At 42.2% G+C, this 24717-nt stretch overlaps 1 pseudogene; it reads left to right on the top strand.

The window, feature by feature from the left end:
* Positions 1-1413: 1413 nt before the first annotated feature.
* LOC114617537 lies at positions 1414-2527 on the top strand (annotated as a pseudogene).
* Positions 2528-24717: the final 22190 nt, after the last annotated feature.

Genomic DNA, 24717 nt, shown 5'->3' with positions numbered 1-24717 from the left:
TCTATCTATCTATCTATCTATCTATCTATCTATCTATCTATCTATCTATCCATCATCTCCATTGTGCTTGTGAAAGGCCCAGCCAAGGAGGGTGTGTATTATCCAGGATTTTATATATGGGTTGAGGAAGAGCTCACACTTGTGTCTCTTCAGGGAGGGTGAGGGTCAGAGGGAGGTAGGTGACAGGAGTCTGGATTTAATTCTTTAGTTTAGCTCCTTCTCCAAACAACAACAACAATAACAACAACACCCCCCCCCCAAAAAAAACCAGCTGCATACCCAGACACACCCAGAAACCAAATAAATCCTAACTTTTGTCATGAGATATTGTGGCCTGCAGGAGCTGCTGCACAGTCCCATGAATCAGCTTGTCTTAGCTCCTCCATGAGTTTATAAGGAAACCTTAATTTGCCCAAACGGACAGTATGGGCAGCTCTTGTCAGGTTCTCACAGACCTACAGGCTTGATTCTCAGTGTGGTGCTGTGGGAGATGGTAGAATCTTCAGGGGAAGAAGTCAGGATGTGATCTCCTCTCAGAGAGGATGTTGGTGTCTAGACATTTCTCTTTATCTTTGTTCCTCAATTGCCATGAGATGGGAGGTTTTCACCACCACCACACACCCTTCCATGAAGCTCTGACACATGCTCAAAGGGAATGGAGCCAAATGACCACACATGAAAGCCTCCTGAAATCCTGAGCCGAAATAAGTATCGTTTTTCCTTATAGTTGTTTATCTTAGGTTCTTTGTCACAGAGACGGACTGCTGAAGAACACTTGACTAATGTCAGCACCCTCCTCTTATGTTTGCTATTGGAACCTGGTTACGTTAGGACTGGCGGTGTTTTGGAGGGATGGGCTGTGATGGGTCCTTCTGTTTAATTTCTTCGCAGCCGTGTCAAAGAATTAAGCCATGTATCCCAATTTTGGTCAATAAAACAACAGAAAGTCAACAATAGGGTCTCTTGGTCCAGGGGCAGATACCAATTGTTATGATCAATGTGATGGGCAGTGGAAGGGTCACAGATTAAACTTTCTTTCTAGGTGTGTCGGTAGGGTGTTTAAGGAAAAGACTGGGGGACTCGCGCCTGCGCAGCTGGGTGGTGGTGGGCGGGAGGCGGGTCCCAGTCCACTGGATGGCTCTGCGGGCTAAGGGCCATGGTGGGTCAGCCTTAGCTCGGCCCGGCCTGGGTCCCCAGCTGGAAGGGGAGGCAGTGAGTGGCAGACAGGGAGACTGGGCCTAATCTGGCTGATTGAGAGGCAGAAAGAATGAGCGCAGCAAATACTTTGATGTTGTCACATTGGTGAGGGTGTCTTTGCTGGTTTCTGTGGAGCTGCCTGCCTTTCCTGCTCTGCATCTCTCCAGGTCATTCATTCAACAAGTATTTATTGAATACGTCTATGAGCCAGGAGCCATGCGGGGCCAGCGAAATCTGCTACTGGGCCCAGCTAGCCTCTGCCTGCATCTCCTTCTGCTCCTGGGCTACCGGCGTCAATGCCTACCTCTGCTCCGGAGCCTGGTACAGCGCCGGCGTTATGGCAAGGTTTGCCTGCGCTCCCTGCTTTACAATTCCTTTGGGGGCAGTGGCACTGCTGTTGATGCTGCCTTTGAGCCTATCTACTGGCTGGTGGACAATGTGATCCGTTGGTTCGGAGTGGTGTTTGTGGTGCTGGTGATCGTGCTGAGTGGGTCCATCGTGGCCATTGCTTATCTGTGTGTCCTGCCCCTCATCCTCCGAACCTACTCAGTATCACAGCTCTGCTGGCATTTCTTCTATAGTCACCGGAATCTGATCCTCATCGTCTTCCATTACTACCAGGCCATCACCACTCCTTCTGGACACCCACCCCAGGGCAGGAATGACACTGCTACCGTCTCCATCTGTAAGAAGTGTGTTTACCCTAAGCCAGCCCGAACACACCACTGCAGCATCTGTAATAGGTGTGTGCTGAAGATGGATCATCACTGCCATATCCTTTTGCTCTCTTCAGCCAAGACCTCCGGTTCTACCCCAGAGCACTCCACAGGCTATGGAAGTTGGGACCTTTTCTGGGAGGCTTATGCTGCCATCGAAACATACCACCAGACTCCACCACCTACCTTCTCCTTTCGAGAAAGGATAACTCACAAGAATCTTGTCTACCTTTGGTTCCTGTGCAGTTCTGTGGCCCTGGCCCTGGGTGCCCTAACCATGTGGCATGCTGTTCTCATCAGTCGGGGTGAGACTAGCATCGAAAGGTATATCAACAAGAAGGAGCCGGTTGCAAGCCAAGGGCAGGGTATTTAGGAATCCTTACAACTACGGCTGCTTGGACAACTGGAAGGTGTTCCTAGGTGTGGACACAGGAAGGCATTGGGTGAACCTGGTGCTGTTACCTTCTAGTCACCTACCCCATGGGAATGGGATGAGCTGGGACCCTCCTCCCTGGGTGACTGCTCACTCAGCCTCTGCGATGACGGGTGTAAGCCACAACATTGAATATTGTCTCTCAAGAGCTTCCAAGGGCAGCTTTTCCTGGAGTCCATGACCATAAAGAGCTGTGAGGCTTGCCTTAGAGTACTACACAGGGACACTTGGGACCAGTCTCTGCCATCCTTAAAACAAGATGCAGTTCGGAGAAACTCAAGGACTGAAATCCCTTTACTCAGGCAAATAAGTTTTAGCTCCAGATGAGCTCTACGTCACAGCACTGGGGCTAGACATCATCTCTTTCTCTTTAGGAAAAGATTCTTCAGGTATGTTGAAATTCTGGCTTTTCAATAGGATAGACACTAAGCCTATTGCCAAGGTCACTGCCATTTCTCACATGCTACAGAAGGAGTGAAAATAAAAGCATTTGATTTGGAAAAAAAAAAAAAGGAAAAGACTGCATTTCAACTGGCGAATTCATTATAGTAGATTGCCCTTCCCTGAAAAGGACCAAAAATGGAGGGAGGAGGAACTTGTCCCTTTTTCCCTTCTTCATTTTTTTGAGCCGAGGCATCTCATTTTCCCTCAGAGTGAGCTTCACCACTGATTCTCATGTTTCTCAGGTCTTTGGACTTGACTTCCTGGGATACCATCTGGCAAGCAACAGGCAGATCAAGGGATGCCTCTGTGTTCAGAATCATGTGATCCAGTTATTAATGAATATCTACCAGCCTCTCTCATCTATCTATCTATCTATCTATCTATCTATCTATCTATCTATCTATCTATCATCTACCTACCTACCTATCTATCTTTCTATCCATCAATCCATCCTGTTAGTTTTGGGCCTTGGGGGTGCCCTGACTGGTACCCTACCCTCTCCTTATACCTTCCTACTTCACGTTGGGAGATGATGTCTGAGGCTGCCTGGGGTCTACGTCCCCCATAGTGAGGAAAGATGAAGTTTGCATTGCCTACTGTATCAACTCACAGGTTATTCTGTACACCCCCCTTGAACATTTGGTCATATTGAGTCCTACTCAATCTTTAACTTTTAGATGCCTTTTCCAGTCTAACCCATCACTGAAACAGAACGGGGAGCAGAGCAGTGCTATGTGAGACAGACTCTGCCTTTTGAGATGTACCAGCATTATGTGGCATTCCATTTTTGTCTCAGTGTGCTGTGTCTTAATCAAGGTTGAGCAGGATTGTGCCCTGGAGGTTCATCTTCCCCCTTTGTCCGGTGGTATATAAAGAGTCATGTGCAATAGTCTATGAACATCACAAAAACCGTGGAGGTGATTGGATCTATGCGTTATAGTCACATTTGCAACTGTTCGACTCATGCTATGTGACATTAGCCTCCTTCAGTTCTCCCAGGGAAGCTGAAAATCAGTGGTCGCTCTGGTAACTCAAGATCTATCTTTTCCTTCAAAGATTGTTTGAGGTCTGAGAACTAGGCAATTAACCGCAGGCATGCTGCTCTGGAAGCCAGGTGTCTCTGGCTGTTCTGCTGAGATTGATTGCTCTGTGTGTCAGCATGAGCATTCCTGAGTAATTAGGATGCACTTTATTGGCAGACACGGGCTGACCTCACCTTGTAGAGCTGTCTGAAGCGTACGAGCGAAGGATCTCCCCCCCCTCCCCTTCTGTGGCATACCTTTGCAGCAATCTCCTAGTAGATACTTTATGACAAGCTGTCATGACACAAGCTCGTATGAACTGCTTTGCCCTGCCCCGTGCCCCAGGGCTCTGGGGGAAAAATGATAAGCTTTCAAAGTTTAAGCTAAATAATATGCTTTTAATGAGATCTTGTGAGTTGCAGATCAAAAAGCATCAACAGAAGGTAAAAAGTTCAAAAAAGCCCTTTCCATGCATGCTGCATCTGACCGAAGCTGCTTTCCTGATCTTTCTGATAGAATCCTTAAAGGGAAAAAAAAAAGGTGTTTTTAAGTTTTTGTTCGTAAATGTTGTACTCGGGCACACTTCTTTTGCTTTTGATTACACAGGAACAAGAGGAATTTGGTGGTGGTGGTGGTGGGGAGGATGGGGGAGATCCAGTAGCTGGGAATGGGAATACCTCAGTGTTCACGAGCACGTGATAATGTGCCTCAGTGTTCACGAGCACGTGAGAATGTAGGTCCAATTGGGGTGTTTCTAGGGAGGGGAACCCATCAAGGCAGCATCAGGTTAGAAGGAACGTCAGCTCTGTTCCTTTGCCAAATCCACCTCGTGAGACTTTGCTGGAAATGTCCTCAGTTAGAATTAAGAGGAGACAGGCAGGAATCAACACGTCTCTCTCTTAAGGATTTCTGATACCTTATTCACTTGGCCTTCAAACTTACCCTGTGAGGTAGAGGCTGTGGAGAATGTGTGCTTCCACGGAACTTGATTTGAACTGGAGTGTAGCATTTATCACAAGCATCGTTCTGTGAAAAGTTCCTTTTCTAAATGACTGCCTTCACCTTTTGGCTCTGGGAGGTGTGAGCAGAGGGTGGAACGTTTATGGACCTACTGTGTGCCGTCTTAGCACAAATATCTCAATGCATACAGAGATTTTTGTAAGATCTTTGGGAGTTTGACATCATCATGTGCATGTTACCGGTGAAGAAACTGTCAAAGAGATTTGGCCAACTTGTTCAAAGTCATCCATCCAGTAAACCGCATGGCTGAAATCTGACACAGCTCTGTGGGTCTAAAGCTAAATCTCTGTACCCTGCTGCCTCAGCCTTAGCATTGCAAGTATGTGATCCTTTCAGGTGCTTACCAAGACAGTTGCCAGGGCTGTCAAATTGTCAATCTCCTTGTCATGCGAAGTGTGCCCAAGATCATCAACCTAGTTTGAGATTGTGTAGAAAGATATCCATTTATAAACTCTTTTCTAGATTTCCTGAATCTGGAGGGAGGAAGAGGATTGAGATGTAGTTTACACATATACACTCATATACACATATATATGCATATATAGAAACACATATATGTACACATGTACCTATATCCACATATACATGTATATACACACATATATACATACACACATACACAGATACACACATACACACAGAAAACACACACACAAACACACTATACACAATATGTACCGTATCCTTCATAGATGAGCCAGGGAATCTTGATTTGGTGGGCATGGTGTCCACACATTGGATGCACACACTCACTCCTTCATGAAGCTGCTACATGCAGCAGCATCTTTACAGAGAGGTCTGTAGAAAGGCCACCGTTCCCGATGACCATGGACACACAGCTCTAGTCATCTTCATAGCCCAGGTGTTTAGCTCTCTCGAATTGCTTATTGAACAAATTAAGGGAACTGCTTAGTCACACGGCATTTTCCCTACCCCCTTCCCCTTGGTAGATTTTTGCCTAATGGGAAGAGTAAGTTAGAATTGGGGGTAAAATGGCAAGAATGAAGTCAAAGGTCAAGTTGATCAGCCCAAGTCACACAACCTCCCCCAACACCCCTCCCTCCCGTCTCGTCAAAGACCCTACACCACCACAGCTTGTTGTGTGGAGTGTAAAGCATGACTCCTTTGCAAGCCAGAAGCATTTGTTTTGTGACTGAAAGGGACTGAGAAGGTTCTTCTCCCTAGTCTTGGAGTTTTCTTCAGAGTTCCAAGTTCAAAGCCATGCCACAGGCAGGTGCATTGTCTTTCTTGCTCGCTTGTGGAATCCAGAAATAAAGCTAACCTGAAAGGGGACAAAACGGGGGACTGACAACAAGAACCGATTTTAGGTGAAGGTTCCATTTAAGAGTTACCTCGGCGAGGCATATGGAGGCCCAGTAATTTGATCACAGCTCTGTGGGGGACAAGCCTCGGGGCTCTAAGGGAGCTGGGGTATGTCTGATATAAAAATTATAAAAATTATGCCTCTCTCTCCAGGGACCTGATTCTTAGAATCGTGTGGGATATATATATTAATATATATATATATATATATAAATGTTATCATAGATCTGATACATCAGGATTTGGGGGAAAAAATCTAGAATGATTTTTGTTTTTGTTTGTTTGTTTGTTTGTTTTTCTAAGGTGGCTAACTATCTACTGGCTTATTTTTAAAAATCAAAGGCTGAAAATTTTGACATGCCCAAAGAGGCAAACCTTACCTGCAGAAGCATCTGCATCTGCTCAGGAAACTTAGTAGATAAATACCGTTAATCCAGTGTTTCCAAAGAATGGTCCCTACACACCACCACCACCGCCACCACCACCATCATTGTCATCACCACCATCATCAACATCTGCGAGCTTGTTAAAAATAATACAAATAGAGAGACTCCACCCAGAAGTACCTAAAGGAAATTTTGAGTCACACCCAGCAGTCTGAGTTCTGATAGTCTCTGAGGTGATCCTAATGATTTCTAAAGCTTGAGGCATACCTGATGTCACTCATTCCAGTCAACATGTGCATATTCACAGAAGGCCACGTTTCTAAGCCAGTGGGTCTTAACCTGTGTGTTGTAGCATCTTTAGGGGTCATATATAAGACATACTACATATCAGACATTTACATTATGATTCATAACAGTAGCAAAATTACAGTTATGAAGTAGCAATGAAATAATTTTATGATGGTGGTGGTGGGGTCAGCACAATGCAAGAAACTGTGCTAAAGGGTCACAGCATTAGGAAAGTTGAGAGCCACTTAAAAAGCTACCACAATCATTTGTACCACCGTGTAGATGAATAATGTTAAGTATAGGCCAGGTGCTGGGACATAGGCAGGGTCAGAACCTCAGCGTTCCAGAGAGGGGTGAGAGGGAGTGTGGTAAGAAGAGAATCAGATAACCCACAACCTGCCCTCTTTGCAGTTTTGCCTCAGGGTAGTCCTGCCTGTGTTAGTACAGGCCTTTCTTCTAAGAAGTGAATGTCAAAAGTCGTTTTCTTTGAAGGTGACAAGGGAATTTAAGACCTCAAACAGTCAAAATCCCAGTAGACAGTTTTATGATGTGATAATTTACCACCTACAAGTAAGTACACTTTGCCCAGGTAGACATTGACCAGCTAAATTTAAGTGTCAGCGTGGAATTCTACTGAAAGTATTTCTTCTTTTTTTTCGTTTTCTTTTTTTTCCTTTCAAAGGTGAGTCTAATTGGAAAATTAAGTTTCTTGGGGTTCATTGCGTTGCTGAAAAGATGGGCTAACGATTAGCCAAAGAGCTGGAATGCCGAGCGAGTCCCATGTTTAATGAAGTCCTGAGCCTTGCTTCCCACAGAACACAGGGAACATGTTACTTTACAAAAAGATAAAATATTCCAGTAAAATATTCCTTTATCTGCCTTTAAAAAGTCAACATATAGAAGTAACATTCACTTCCCATCAACTCTTTGCTAGGTGTTGGGAGATCAGTGACAAAAAGGACAAGATATTGGTTGTCTGTCTACCCTCTAGGCCAGTGGGCAGCTGGCTGTCATAACTGATCTACATATAATCTACAGCAGAAATATTTTTCCCCTGAGCTTCGCTGCCCAGACAACCAGACCTATCACCCTTAAGGACATCAGCCATTGGGAGGACAATGGGTGTTAGAGGTTGGGTAACCTAGACGACAAAGAGCTAAGGAGACAGGGTAAGAGGCACTGAGATCAGAAAGGCTAAAGAGACCTGGGAATGCGGTATTGTCAGACCTCAGAAACTGGCTTACTCTGTGTGGCTAGAACCACAGAGAGACTACAAGGCTGCTGGAGCTCTGGGCAGGTGCAGGGTGTCAGAGATACCCACACTGGTGTGGTGAGAAGAGTGCAGGGTGTCAGAGATACCCACACCGGTGTGGTGAGAAGAGTGCAGGGTGTCAGAGATACCCATTCCGGTATGGTAAGAATACTGCTTAGCTTCTCCTTGTTTTCCAACCTCCTTCCAATATCTCCCAGGAAACAAACTCACGTAGAAGCCACCATTTCTGTGGCTCAGAGCTGAGAGGCAGGCAGAAGGTAGAGATGGGTTCAGCGAACAAAGTCCAAAAGGAGGGCAAACCCCAGGGGCTGTTGGGAGGAATTTTGGATCAGCTAGATAAGAGTAAGGAAACTTCCAGAAGACACCAGGACCACACACTGATGGGAACTGGGAGGAAATGTTAATTCATGGAGAGCAGCTGAGGTACAAAAGTCACTAACCTGTGAGGCAGATGCCCTTTTTAAGAATTATAAATTCTCTGACAAATACCATACTTGATTTTATTTTCTTCCCCTTCTTGGAGCATACCATATCTACTTTCTTCATGCAGTCTGGTGGTGAACTCACATGCTCAACAGAATATCTACCTGGCTTCTGAAAGGTGTGGCAGGAGAATCTAGCAAGCATCGCAGTGTTGGAGATAAACAGATTTGGAGATAAATAGCTTTCTTGGTCCCTTACTGTATTCTCCCATCCTGCCTGTAAAGATCCACGTGTAGAGGTTTGATTTATCTGCTTTTAACCAGAACTTTTGCGAGCTAGGTATAGTTCTCTCAGCTTGGGACAGTTCTTTTCAAAGACCAGTTTAAACATAATTTAAAACAAAATCCCAATTCATTCTGGACTCATTTCACAGAACAAAGTCTACTGAAGAAGAGAGTTGCTAGAAAACTAAGAGGAAAGACATAAAAAGCACAGGTTTAATTTTAAAAAAATTGATTCCACAGGCACAGTGAGTCCACCCCATTGTGTCAGAGCTCCTTGTGTATTCCTCTGACCTGTAGTTCTGTCTCTGTGGAGAGCAGACCCCACACTCCCATATTTTGACTCCATTCTTGGGATGGTACTTGCTCCGAATGTCCACATGAAAGCCAAGAAGATGTTTTGGGGGAATCTGGGCCTTTCTATTTTTGTATTCCGTGATATTTGAGTCTAAGCAAGTCACTCCCCAGATATGAAAAAAAAACATTTGTGAAGGCCACCTACATACACACGCACATGCACATGTGCACACACAGAACACACACACACACACACACACACACACACACACACACACACGATTCCAGGTAGATTCTTGGCTTCTTCTCTGCTTGCCTTGCCTTCTCAGGCCTGAATGCAGCATGCTCTACCTTACTGTGCCAATACCTGTGTCTGTCCAACTGGCTCATACATTCTTTTCAAGTTGGCAACTTGGAAAAGGCAGCGGACATAGCTAAAAATGACAGTTATCTTCAAGGAAAGGAAAATGGCCAGTATTAGACAAAAAAAAGTATGAAATAAATTTTTCACCCTGAAGGGCTGAAGAAATCATTAGAGTTGTCTGACAGCTACAATCTCCAGGCACATGGCTTGCCCCCTGGCGATCTCCTTGCTATTTATATGTACTGGGAGGTCTGTGAAGTAGCCAGGCCTGTCATCAGCCTGGGATCTAAAAGAACCTATACTGAGCCCAGAGTGAAGGAAGCCAGGAAGCCTTCTATCTATCTCTTTAAAGTTTGGATTTCAAATTATTCATGTGTAGTTTAGAATCAACACATACACACACACACACACACACACACACACACACACAAAATAGTAAATCAAGCAAATAAAACTCTAGAAGGTAAAAATGATGGTCCCTTCCTCAATTAGTCTTAGAATTTATGTACATTGATATGAAGTGAAATTGAAAACGGTTCTCTGTGAGGGTTAAGACGCACAGACTATGAAATGTGGAGTCTAACATCTCTCCCTTACCCCTGACAGTTACTTGACAGTTACACCAAATTTGGTGTTAGAAAGTTATCAGGACTGACATACTATTAGGATTATACAGTGGAAGTTAAATACATACCTATGCAATAGAGTCTGATGCAATTACACAGGGATGCTACATTTATTTCAGTTGAGAAATAGGTTCCCTCCAATGCCCTTTATTAAAGTTTAAAGGAAGTGTTGACTTGGCGGTGGGGGAAGGGTAGCGAATGAGTTCTCTTGCAGCTGACCTTTAGGGGCTAGCGAGATGCTGGCGAGCACTGTCACTAAGCAAGACAGACTGTGGTGATGTTTGTGAATAGAGTGGTAAAAAAAAAAGAAAAAAGAAGAAAAAGGAAGAAAAAAGAAAAAAGGAAAAAGAAAGAAAAAAGAAAAAAGGAAAAAAGAAAAAAGAAAAAAGAAAAAAGAAAAAAATCTTCCAAACCCTCGCTTCCAAATACAACTCCCTAGATCAGTCTGGGCTTTTGACAAGCGTGCTGGGCATGGGGGTTTGATCACAGTTATGTTCAAGGCTTTGCTCCTGAGTCATGTCAGTGCTTTTATCAAAGAAAAGCTCAGCTGTGTATTCCATCGATAGAGTCCAATCATTGGAATTAAAATCTTTTGCAGAAGTCAAAGTTTTTCCATCTCAGCCTTTATTGTGATAAAAACAAAACAAAACAAAACAAAACAAAACAAAACAAAACAAAACAAAACAATGAAACTCTATTCTACGTTATACTATACATCTAACTGCTGACAGGGATCTGCTCTCTCTCTGAAGACGGAATCTTCTCATTGACTAGGCTGTGCATTTCAGACCTGAAAAAAAAAATGGTGACCCCCGGTTGCCTAGCAACCGAGAAACCCAGGCCTCAGCCCTGGTAGGCGAGATGGAAAAAAGGTCAATTAATGTGGCAGCCCTGTCCTTATCAATATGCTACTGTGGCAGCTACTTTTATTTCTTTACAGTAATGTATCATAATAAGTTTTGTCGGTCTTTATATGCGGCTCTCCCTTTTGAATAAAGCATAACTAAGACTTGAGGGGATGTCTGATATAACAGAAAATGTAACCATAAAAAAAAAAAAAACCTAGAATAGAAATTGTCTGACTGCTGGGTACCCTGCCGGGCTGCCGGAGGCTCTTACACATTTCCATTGAGTTATTTTATGATCAGGCCAGTATGTTATTGAAATATTATCTCTTTAGCCTTTCTCATTCTGATAAGAAATGACAGGCTCTCAGAACAGTAATACATAGAGAGTACAAAATATGGAGCTGCAGACAAAATTCAGCCTGGGCAAAGAGCCTTGGAGAATTTCCATTAAACCTGGTCGTCCCTGGCTAGTGTTTTCAAATAAGGCACAGGACACATCCTAATGTCCACTCTAATTGTGATGAGAGTTTGGAGCCTCTTGCGATGATTGCATTCAGAGTGATTACTGAGCAGCATTGGAGAAGAGTCTGCAGCGAATTTACAACCTCATTTACGATTCAATTTCTTTGGGACATAGTGAAATGCTGTCACATTTCAGATGCACAGGTAAGAATCACAGTCAGGACTTGAAGGGCCATTTATAAGCAGAGTGGACGCGAAACCAAGACTATAAAAAAAATCTCAAGCTGAATAATCAGAGGACGGTTTGGTCCAGAACTCTTTCAGAAACAATGTTCAATACGTATAGATTTGTTATTTTATTTGCAGACCTCTCTCGGGAGGACTCTCGTCTTTTCACCGTGTGCTATTGATTCTTTGTTGTTGTTTAATATGGAAGTTGTTTCGCATGGACAAAATCAATGAGTATGTATTTATAGATGGATAAGGTAGGCACCTGGTCCCTCCTCTGGTGCCAGGGGACCTGAGTTTTATTCTCAGATCTGTTTCCATTAGCTGAGTGACCTTGAGTAGGCTGAGATGTCTCAGGGTCTCAGCATCATCTCCTACAGGGCAGAGAGGTTGGACTTGGTCTTTTTCAGCCTCCTTTCCTGTGCCTGCGCATACTCCCCCTCCCCCGATCACACACACACACACACACACACACACACACACACACACACACACTCACTCACATTTGTGTTGTGCTAAGTGTTACATCTGTGTGATTTTGTATGATCACCACTTTTAAAGAGTCTTCTCTGACACATGGCGTTCAAGGAACATATGTTTAGTTTCAATGAGATCAGCATCCTTTTGGGATGGTGGCAACTGGCTTCCTACGAATTCAAAGTTAGCATTTTCTTCTGTGGAGCCCAGTTTCTGTGAACTTCAGAGACTCACGATGGTTTGGCGTGTTCTCTTCTTTTCTGTCTTTCTTTCCTTTTTAAATAGCATTAATGTAGGAGCAGATGTTGTCTCCCTCCGCCCACACACTGCACAGTGAATCATCTCAGGCTCTCTGTAAAATTTTAGCTTAATGGAGTCCTGGCATTTCTGATGAGACGCCGAACTTAATTTTATAGAACAACCTATTGAACAAGCTGTTCTTGGACATTCCCATCTCAACTAAATGTTAAAAGTATTAAAATTCACATTAGCACCAGAGGAAATTTTGCATGGGTAATCCTTTAATACAGTGTTTTATGGCTCTATTAGCGGCACAGCAGCTGGTGACATGATGAATTTAATCCATTAAAAAATTCAGCAAGAGGTTTAAAAGTCAGCTTTTTAAAACATTATCTTGCTGCAAGGAAAGAGAACTTCTCCTCCGGGCCAGAAACGTGGCGGCTTCATACTGGGGCAGGTACTGGGAACGAACCTGCATGACCAACTTCCATGTACTGAGTTCTGCACCTGGAGACTGGATGCTGAGCCCAGGGGCTCAGGATGTGCATGCTGGAAGGTACGCAAGCTGGAGCATCCCTGCCACATCTTCATCCTTGCCTTACATCACATGTTTTAAGTGGTGACATTGTCTTTGAGCATATTAATATTCTTATCTGAGCCAACGGGTATATTTGTATGCTATCAGAACTGCACCAAGGTTTTCTTTAATGGTGTGATCCCTTAGTGCATGAGGGCTCAAGCAAGGTATCAGTAATCCTCAGCAAAGTCACGTGAGCAAATGAGTATTGGCCTGAGGGATGGATGGCCTCCTCCTGAAGTTTAACGAGCGAATATCTGTCTAGGTGCAGGTTAAGATTTTAACCATATATATATATATATATGTTGTCTATTTTCTATGTAGAGTTAATACTCTCATCTCATTCAGGAATTTCTTTAAAAAGAATCTTTTTTTTTTTTTGAATGAGCATGCATTTCTGAGCCAAAGCAGGAACAGGTCACCTTGTACTAAAGTGCCCCATGTCTGCAAATGAGTTTGTTACTGTACTTCAACCCTTGTGAATTAAAAGCCAGGTAGCTTAACTCAGCAGTGGGTTTTGCTAAATAACCCATTTATATCATCCTCATGTTCATGCAAAGCCAGTCTTCTTCTGTCCTCACTTAGCATAACTCGATGTAAAAGGGAATTGCCGGTTTCTTGTGGTGCAGCTATTACAGCCTGTAAGAGCAGAAATGAAATCCACTACACCTGTCTCCAAGGAGACCTTTCATGGTCCCGACAGTGTAAACATACCACCAGGTTGAAAACAGCTATTGTATTTTGGGATACTAAAAATTGGTTTATTTTTCTTCTAATGTGAAAAGCATCATCTCTCTCTCAAGCTGCGCACCTGGATAGAAAGTATCTTTCTGACCCGTGGAAGGGACACAGACACTCTAAAATTGTGTTCTGCATTTCAGACACCCCTCTACTTCCCACAGAACATGGTTACTAAATGGCTTGCCTTCTAGAGAGATGTTTGATGTATTTAGAAAACAGTTGCATGTGGGAGTTGATTTGCTTGAGTGGAATCTCTTTGGACAATATCTGATCCTGTGTTTGAAGCTGACTGATCCGGGTCGGGTTCCCCACCTCCTGGTGATCTTCCAAAGGCCTCTTTTCTGGGTGTGCAAGAATGAGATTCTTTCTCCAATCTCCGTGGTTCCTCGTGGCTGAGCCTGTTGTAAGAAGGAGGATGCATCCTAAGCTCTCACTAATGAAAGACGCTGCCTTGAAAAAACAAAAGGGCACAAACTCTACTAACATAGCTTTCTTGTTAAAGGAAAAACATGCATAATCTGTCCTATCAACACCATCAGTGGAAATATAACAGTGTTTTTCAAGTATACATAATTTTTATGAGCAAGAGAGACTCAAAGTGACATTTAGGGTTTTATAGTGAAACATAAAACATAAAAATAATATAAAATAAATAATATGAAATAAATATTCAACCTTTTGGTCAAATGTCCTCCTTTGAAATGGAGGACATTTCAAAGAGTTAAAAGTGTTACTGACTTCCCCTCCAAGGAAATTTTCAGTGAACATGATTTGTGTTTCTTGGTGGTTTGATTTTTCAAATGTCTGCTTTTGGGGTAGTCTGACTTGGGCCACATTGGGTGACTCCACGTGCAATTAGCTCATGTTATCTTGGTCAAAACCAAACCAAACCAACTTTTCTTATTAATTTCAACAGCTTCTATTTTGTCTGCCTCCTTGTGAAATGTTCCGGAGGACAACCTTCATCCATCCTTATATATATGACCCATGGATGGTTTTTCTGTGTATTGGCCCTACATTTTTTAATGAATTAATCAACTGATTAATTTATGTTTTGCTGACTGTTGAACTCATAGCCTTGAATTAGGTAAGCACTGTTTTTTTTTTTTTTGAGATGAGATGTTACTATGTAGCCAGTATGACTTCAGGTTGGTCTTTGTCCTCCTGAGATGAGGTGTTACTATGTAGCCAGGCTCACCTCAAGCTACCCTTTGTCCTCCATCTTGGCTTCCCAAGTGCTGGGATGACAGACATGCACCATCACACCTGGTTCATTGTTTAGATGTGCTGGGAACTGAACTCAACTTCTGTGCACTCTAGGAAAGCTCTCTGTTGCTGAGCCAAATCCCCAGTTTCTGTTTAAAGATCAAGACATTTTAGCTCAAAAGCCCATTGGTGCTTATTTTAAAATATTGCACATCAATTACTTTAAAAAAGAATTCCAAATAAGCATGTGGTGCCTGGGACACTGTAGCACCATTGGGTGGGTGGCATCAAAGCCCTCTGAAAAGACAGCAGCCATGAGGTCTATTCTTTCTCACCTGGTTTCTGACAACCAACAATTAGTCTCTTTCTTATTGCCTGCTCCTACCATTCGTCCATTCACACAGAAGTCACTTCTCAGTCCTCTATCCTGTAAGTTTAAAATGGTTTTGTGAGTATACATGTGTGTGTGCATGTGTGTGTGTATATGTGTGTGTGTGCATGCGTTTGTGCATAACTGTGCACATATGTGGAGGGTAGAGGTCAAGATCAACGTTGAGTAACTTTAATCTTACTCTTGTCTTCTTCATCTCCTCCTCCTCCTCCTCCTCCTCCTCCTCCTCCTCCTCCTCCTCCTCCTCCTCCTTCTCCTATTCTTTTTTCTTTTGGAGACTCAGTTTTCCACTGAACCTGGAACTCACTAACTCAGCTAGACTTGTTGGCCTGCAAGCCTCTGTGATTCACCAGTCTCCGAATCCCCAGAGTTGAGAGTACTAAAAAATAGAGCTGCCTACACCTAGCTTTTTGCTGTGGGTCTTGGGGAGTGGAACTCAAATCATCCTGCATTGGTGGCATTGGTGCATTGGTGGCAAGAGTTTTTACAGTCTGAACTCTTTTCCCCAGCCCAGTGCTGCAGGTTGACTAATTTCTCACTAACACCCGGCACTTCTGTGGGGGCTGTGATGTTGGTGAAGAATAAAACAGATTGTTTTAGATTATGATGCATGGATGGGCAGGGAGGGGCAGTAGGGGGTAGGAGATGCTTTAGATTAGGATGTGGGGTTGTGTGGCAGGGTAAAGGGGGTGGAGCAGGGTAAAGGGTGAATTCCAGGCAGACCAGGAATGGAGTTAAGATAAATGCTCAGGTTCCCAAGGCTCAGTAGATTGAGGGACACAGAGAAGATGGAGAGGAGGGATGGATGGATGGTTGGGAGTCAGGAGGTTTCTTTTAACCACTTTAGGCCAGAGAGCTGAGAAAGGAAATCAAGCAGATACCTGAGGTACCTCAGACTCACTTGAGAAGGTCTTAGACAGTTGGGCACGATGTAAGGGAAGTTGCAAGTCTCTAACATACTATAGTGACCTATGACCTCCAAGTCTCAGCAATCCCAGAAAGTTCTCAGTAAAACTAGGGCTCAGTGGATGATAGTATGAAGTGAGGTCATAAGGTAGTCTGTAGACCACCGCTTCTTATGATGTTTGGTGAGACAGCCTGCCAGGAGTTCATGATTGATTGTATGGGTCATCTGTGGACTGTGATCATTAAGAATCAGTCTGTGCAGCCTGAGACTGCTTCCGACCAGAGCCCAGAGTGGGTGATGTGGCTTCACGAGCTATGTTTTGAATAACAAAGCTTCCAAGATCTCTTCCGGTCTCTTCATCTCCTAAAAGTAGTAAGAAATTAACTCCATTTTGTTTAGCTGACTCTGCCATCATTGAGCTGATGTTAGGACAACCATTGAAGCTATTGGACACACGACACAATTGGCCTTGTGATGTTTTACTGCAGCACCAATCAAGAATTCTCTTCACAGTGAGTATTGGAATATGTGAGCCTTGGAAGGGCTGATGCTATCTTTTGTTAGAATATCTCCTACATGCTTGTCTGTGCCCTGTGAGAGTCATCCTCAGCCAGATCAGCAGGAGGTAGCTCTGTCTGCCCTTTCACCACTGTGGCGATGAGGACTGAGGACCACAGAGGAAGCAGGGTTCATGAGGCTGGAGAGCAGATGGAAACGGACCTGCTCTCCAGCAGGATAACTGCCCTGAGTTACAGATTTCACTCACCTCCCAGGAATGAGAGAGAGAGAGAGAGAGAGAGAGAGAGAGAGAGAGAGAGAGAATAAATGAATTCTTCCCAGCACAATCCTAAACATGAGTGACATCTCCAAACCCAGGCACAAATTATTATTAATGTTTAAACCACTGCTTTGAGGTAACTTTCATGTAGCAATAGAAGAATCTGAATAATAATCAGATTAAGGATTTTCCTCTTAAAGAAAGACTTTGTATAATCCTTATTTGAGCTGAAATAATAATAATAATAAATAATAATAATAATAATAATAAAACTGCTCTTAGAATGTTTCATCGATTGACTCCTCAATGTACTTTCCAAAGCTTAACCTGGCTGTCTCTCCCTGTCCCCTCTCACTTCTATCCTGTCCCCTGTTCTCTCTCCCCTCTCCCCAGCTCTTTCTTTGTCCCCATACCCTTCCAATGATAAAGCTCTATCCCATAATGCCAGATGACACAACCTGAAAACAAACAGATGCCCATTAAAATGAATGACTGTCAAAATTTTTCCATGTGTATTTGATATTAACGATTGCAAGCGTGGAGGTGCAATTCAAATAGTTTATTATTGTTGTAGGTTTGCAGCAATATATTACACTTTACGCCTTGGCTTGGAAGTTGATTACAAGTTTTATGAGACCGAGTGCCTGTTATTGGCAATCTTGATGTTTTCCTTTTCCCTGAAACATGTCACAGGCAATTGATTTATAGGCAGCCGATGATTTTTTTTATATTATATCATTTCAATAAAAAAAAATCAAAGATAAAAGTGTAGCGTGGGAAATACACAGAGGATAATGAAGGTGCCTTCAGTCGTGTTGGGGCATTTTTAGAGTGCATTAATAGTCCACGTGAACCCAGTAGAATCCTCTCTGAGATCATTTGATATTCTACATGAGGCATGAAACCAGAAGTCATCAGAGATTTTTATAAACACAGGTGGTGCTTATTAACTGAGAAATAAAAATTTTACACTCCTGATGATTAGTGCCAGCGAGTTTTCACAGGCCTCCACACTTTTGGGAAATGGTTTTTACTTTCCTCCCAATTCTGATTACTTTTATTCTACATGAACAGCTTGAGTGAGTGATGCCATGACTCCGTAAAGCATCACTGCCAGGTCCAAAGGTGGGGAATAGTCTCCTTCTTTACCGCAGTCATCACTGGGAAGCATAGGCTTCTGCTGAGTTTGATAGATACGGCCGAACAACCTCACTGCAGAACGACAATGAGGACTTGACCCAGCAATGATGGGCTACACAGGGCAGGGATAGGGGCTAGGTGTGGAATCTAATTTCCATACATTCTGTCTGCCAGGCATTGCTTGCAAGATTTTTATCAGAATTGCCTAGATGACTGATTCATCCGTGATATTTTAGTGTGTCTGGAGAGCAGCATCCAAGCAAGAGCAGACAGTAAAAAAGACTCTGGACCTCAAAGGGACAGAACACACAAAAGCATAGGACTTAACAGTCCTCAGTGAGAGGCCAACCAAGGAAGTTGGCTTTACACACAGACACACAGACACAGATACACACAGACAGACAGACAGACAGACAGACAGACAGACAGATACACACACACATAAACACACTACATTCATATATATATATATATATATATATATATATATATATATATGAAGAAGAAAGGGACTGCAGAAAAAGGGTTTGAGAGAGGAGACACTAGACATAATCAGAAGAAGCATTGGAAGTACAGGGGCTGTGTGGTAAAGCCTGTGGAGGGCAGACAAGGTGTGAAGTACATATTGGGTATTTGGAACACTTAGAAAGAACATAGTTTGGAGACACGATTGGATGTTAGCAAGTCTTGGGCCAGAGCTAATCAGAGAAATTTGAATGTAATGTCTGTCTTAGTGGTGGTGTAAAGGGTAATCTTTAGATGCAACAATCCTTTCTATATGAACACAGAACTTCCCTTTTAACTTGTTTCAATGATGTGCGTCAAGTCAATGATCTACTCAGTGGGCTGTAGAGACACTGTTATGTGCATGAAGGAAAGCTCGTGAATGTTTCCTAGGCTACATATTCACATGTAAGTGTCCATTTATCACCTATCTCTATCATATGTTTCGGGTCAAAGCTCGAGCCAGGGGGTCGCTGAGGCGCAGGTGCCAGCTGGAGCGGGCGGTGGCGTCCCGGGAACTGCGGCTCTCAGCACTCTCTGTTGATGGTTTGGTCTCGCCCGTGGTGGGGCTTGAACAGCCCACATGCTGCCGGGGACCACAGTGTCCCGGGAGCAAAGGCAGTGCACAGGCCATTGTTGTCAGGAAAAAGTGTCCTGCGGCCCACTAGAGCACAGAGAGCACAGGGGCGGGTGGAAAAGGCTTCTCCCCCCATCCCTCTGGGTTTTCCACTTACACAATGAGTCCAGAATTTCAAGAGACACATAGAGATTTATTGACATGGCGATGAGTTTGAAAGATGATGCGCTCTCCCAAAAGATGTCAGAAGGGGCTTGCTTATATTGAAAGGGGGGGAAGGGGCGGGGCTTTTAGGTAATACGTAAATCTTGAGGCGGAGACCTGTTAGTCTCGTGCCTTACGTGACCTAGCATGAAGGCTGTATGTTAGGTCTCTGGGTTCTGGAGGCGTGGCCGAACATCCAGGATTCCACAGCCCCACAATATGTCACCTCTGCTTCTCTGTGTCTCCTCCCTCTGTCTCTGTATCTCTATCATCTATTAATTTCTGTCTCTTCTCTCTCTCTTGTGTATGTGTGTGATTGCTTTCTTGCTATCATTTATGTATCAGTGTTTCTGCATCTCCGTATTTATCTATCCATGTATCTATATGTCTCTATATTTATCTATCAGTTGTGTATCTACTGTATACCAGTGTGTATATTTATCTTTGTATTTATATCAGTGTGTCTATTGGTCCACTTGTCTATCATAAATTCATTATAAACATGAATGTCATGGAGGAGCACTCAGGATCCGTTCATAATGAGATAGTAGCTAGAGAAAGTAAATGGCTCAAAACAGATGTATGTATCAATCAATCAGGAGACCCAGAGTGCAGCTGGGATAGAGAACCTAGATTATTGGACCTGGTCATTGGGGATCACCTGATAGGGTAGGGTACCCATAATTAGACAAGAAGAAAGAAGTTGTGGTGCACTGTAGAGATCACCAAGGCAAAATGATTTCTTCCTGCCATATATTCTGGGAAGGTTCGAACTCAGTGCAAGAGGCTCCAAGTTGGATCAGGTCTAAGAAAAATCCCAAGACTCAGTGTCTGGGAAGTTAAGAACCAAATTGGAATACTTGTCTATCTGACTCAAAGGCCAAAGAGCTCCAAAGCGGAGCACAGAGGAGACTGTGATGGAGAAGAAATCAGAGAGGAGATTTGTGTCCAGATCGACAGATAGGTTGTAATAACCAAATGAAACCACGGTGAACTGCAAAGCTTATTGTCCCTGTGCCGTTCAGACTGCCAGCAGCCTCTGGCAGGTTTTAAAGAAGTCCACAGAAAACCTAGATTTTGTTTCAAGTGAAAAGTGTTGAAATTCTAATATGTATCAAAGTTGAAAGGGTTTGACAATTACAGTAATCTCATTTCAATTTACATAGCAGCTTCATCATCCAAAGGCAGGGTATGCTGTATTGAGGTCTATTTGGATGCTTTAGATATTATTCATATAATGCAATGAAGCTTTCCTTGGATTATATATTTTGATATTAATTACATTCATAAGTTTGTGAAATGACCATCATTGTGACTGACAAGTTGCACAATGTCTCCAATCTACAAAAATGCTAGAGAAACATTAGAAACTTGGCCAAAAACGGAAACAATTTCATATTAATAATATTTTAGCTTAGGAGAAATTCTTTGGTCATTACACATATGAACTTGCTAGGAACTTAGCAGGTTGCCATCTTCTTGGCTTCAGAAATCATTCTTAAGCAGCTGGAAATTGAGATTAAAGTCCCAGTAAGGCTAGAACTAAAGAAAAGGAGAAACTCAAAAATCTACATAAAGTGCTGCCCTGAAATCCCCGATCAACTCATTTGGAAGGGAGACTTGAACCAGCCTAAGCACAGCTAAGAGATGTTAGCTGGTTAAGAACTACATTTAGGTAAATGAATGTATAGGTTTTTACAATATAGCATTTCTAATCCTCAGGATATAGCCTAAAACTGCCAGACACAGGGAAAAGTATGAAAACATGATTCATACTCAAGCAAGAAGTCAATAGAAAGTGGTCTCAGACTAACTCAGGTGTTTATCATACAAAGTGTTCATTCAAGCAAGCCTTCAATTCAGCTTCTGGAATCATTGTTTATATGGAGGAAACCGTGCTTCAGATGAATGGCTATAAAGAGAGTCTCATCAGAGAATCATGAACCTTTCAAACAAATCCAAAGGAATTGGGTCAGTAAAGGTACAATACCTAAAAATCGTACATCTGCATGCTTTTTGGCACTATACTAGATTAGATGGAAGAGTTAATGACCAAAGAACACAGGAAGAAGATATAACAATTTCAAGAAAAACTTTGCTAAAACCATATGAAACCATGGTAAACACTGTGAACACTGAAGCCTGGAAGATAGTTGTAAACTGAGTCTCAAAAATAAAAAGAGAGGAATGAGAAGGAAACCTGTTTGAAGTAGACATGATGTAATGAGAAATATCTATAGAACAGCTAGGGAAAGATATTTTATAGACAAGAGAACAATATTTGGGTTAGTCACTGATGTCTCCTAACAAACTTGGGAGACCAGAGGGGAATGGGTTGCTTCTTTCAAGTTATGAAACAAGGAACAACTGTCAACTGCAAATTCTATATTTATTAAATTTGTTCCATATAAATGAGGGCAAAGGAAAACCTTTTCAAAATAAAAACAATCAAGGGAATTTGTCAACAGCAGCAATTCACTAGAGACGCTGATGAAGATCTTCTGATGGAAAGTAAGTCAGACCAGATGAGAACGTCTATTTTGGGGAAGGAATGAAAGGCATTAGAGACAGCAGATGCACAGGTAAATATGAAATATTTTAAAATTTTTCTTCTAAACTACATAAGTCTGTTTGCAATAACTACATAATTTTCTTCTGGGTAAAATATATAGTATATAGATGTAATGCACATGTCAACTATAGTACAGAAGATAGGAAATAGTACAGTGAGGATTGCAAAATAATGAAAATTAAGGTATATATTATAATCAGTATTCAGCACACTTAAACTAAAGCAGTAAAGCTAAAAAGCTGGTAAATTAAAAAAGTATTTTTAAAAATGTTCGATGAATGTAAAATAAGGCAAAGAAAGACAATCAGGGAACTAAAATAGAAAGAAGACAGATTGCAAACGAAAGAATAAAACTGGACCAACTGCAAGCATATCAGAGATATACTACACATTGGTGGGTTAAATATACTGATAAAAGGCAGAGATGATCATAGTGGACAGTAGTCGTAGTGGATAGTGTCAGTATGCATTACTGGAAAAATGCAGTTTCAACATAAAGATGAAGATGAAACAAAAGGCAATACCATGTACGTAGTAACCGCAAGAAAAGGGTGAAGTTAACATCAGATAAAATGGACTTCAAGAAAAACAGGAATATGAAGGATAAGTCCATGTTATATTGATATAAAGGAAAGAACCAGTCATTTCCAGAAGAGCCTGAGATTAATGCAGGCCTCTCTCAGCATGTACTTTATATAATAACCATACAGATATATTAATAAGCCATATAGATAACTTATTGGACATCTTGAACTAAATGATGTTTATAGACAACAATTCTCAACAACTCAAGATATATATTATTCTCAGTAAACATGGTATGATTGATAATATAATGTAAAGGGTAATGTAATTGTATAGTACAAATGTCAACAAACTTAAAAGGATTGATATTATAAATTTTCTAGTATGTCCTATGATTATGATGAATTTTGTTTAGAATATAATTAAAGCCTTTATTAAAATATTACTAGCTGGAAATGAGTCCACACAATTCTACGTATTACAAAGGTCAAATAAGAAATCACAGGGACACTTGAAACTTTATTGAAAAATAACAGAAATATTATAGGAAACTTACAACTTCAAATCCTTATGTTAAAAGGACATGAAAATCCCTGGACACGATAGGGGCACACCTGTAATGGAAGCATTTGGGACTCAGAGACAGGAGCATTAGGAGTTCTAGGTCAACTTCAGATACACAATAAATTTGCGACCAGTCTGGGCTACATGAGACTCTGTGTTTCTAAGAGCAACCAACCATCCATCCATCCATCCATCCATCCATCCATCCATCCATCCATCCATCCAACCATCCATCCCACCCACCAACCAACCAACCAACTAACCAACCAACCAACCAACCAACCAATCAGCCAACCCGTACAAGAACAGAAAAGAATACACACACACACACACACACACAGTTGACAGGAGATAGAGGTAAAAATAGTCTTTAAAAGGGCAACAAAAATGAAAGACAAAGTTTATTAGGATGCTCCATTTATCAAGACAATAAGCAATCCGCAGGACGAATAGACTAGAGTCTTGAAACAAAACCTCAAATCCAGATGAAGTTTACCCGTGAGGTCCCCAGCCAGCCTTTAATTTTTTTCCTGTGTATCTGAAATTGTATCAAAAATTTAAAAATTGGGATAGGTATAAAATGCTAATGCCTTGAACAATAACACCCCAGGGAACAAGCTAACTGAACAGACAGGAGAAATTTGTGAAACTGCTATGTTAAAAATTATTTCTTGTCCTGAAATACAAAGTCTCCTAAAGATGAAACTTACACATAACAGCTCAGAGTGACGTGTAATGAGCACCCTTGTTAAAGTCTAAAGGCATTTAAAGAGTCAAGCCCCAGCTAAGTGCATGGGAGGTTCCTGTTGTAGGGAGACAGAGCCGTTATGGCACTTCTCATTTGGGGTTCAACCCCTGTCCACATTCACGAGTTTGGAGATGTGCTGAACAAACAGCATCCTTGGATAGCCACAAGCTGTCTTTACTACCTCCTCTAAACTCCTCTGCTTTAAAGATTACCCCCGTGTACCTAAATCACAGTCACGACCACCTAGACACCCAAGGCTTTAACACACTGGTGAGTGTTCATGGCTCCATGTTCTGCTTCCCTTGCTTCCGTAGGATATTCCAAAGACATGATATAAACACGTTCTTACTGGTTGAGCTCTGGTTTCCTGTAACACCAACCCACTTGCTACCTTGTCTCTTCCTGGCTTTGCTCCTTCTCAGTATCACAAGCCACACCCTTACGTATGCATGTCTCAGATCATTTTCTACACAGAGGCCCTTGTTTAAGATTTTCTTTTAGGGAAACCCAAACTATAACCATATTATTGTGAAATAAAGACGACCATTATGTCTCAAACTCTATAATGAATGTGGCTAACGATGCCCAGAGACAATTCAGTAATAGACAAATTTTGATCACACAGAAGTATAAAAAACAAGTTCAGATGCTCAATAAGAAAGCCAAGTAGAGTCATGTGTGGTAGCCCATCTCTAATGCTAGCATCTGAGAGGTGGATACAGGAGGATAAAGACTCCAGGGCAGCTACAGATGTCTACTGAACCAGAAGCCAACTTGAGCTATCTGAATCTCTAAAACAAACAACAAACAAACAAAACCCCCCAACACTTAATCATATGCAATAAAAATGAGAAAGAAATCTGCATAAACACATATAAAAAGTAAATTGTCTAGAAAACAAATGAAATAATAGTAGTAAATTAAAAAGCATGCTC

Source organism: Grammomys surdaster, unplaced genomic scaffold, assembly GCF_004785775.1.
Source record: "Grammomys surdaster isolate TR1022 unplaced genomic scaffold, NIH_TR_1.0 137, whole genome shotgun sequence".
In the NCBI taxonomy this organism is placed as follows: domain Eukaryota; kingdom Metazoa; phylum Chordata; class Mammalia; order Rodentia; family Muridae; genus Grammomys; species Grammomys surdaster.
This window is presented reverse-complemented; position numbering and strand designations above follow the sequence as displayed.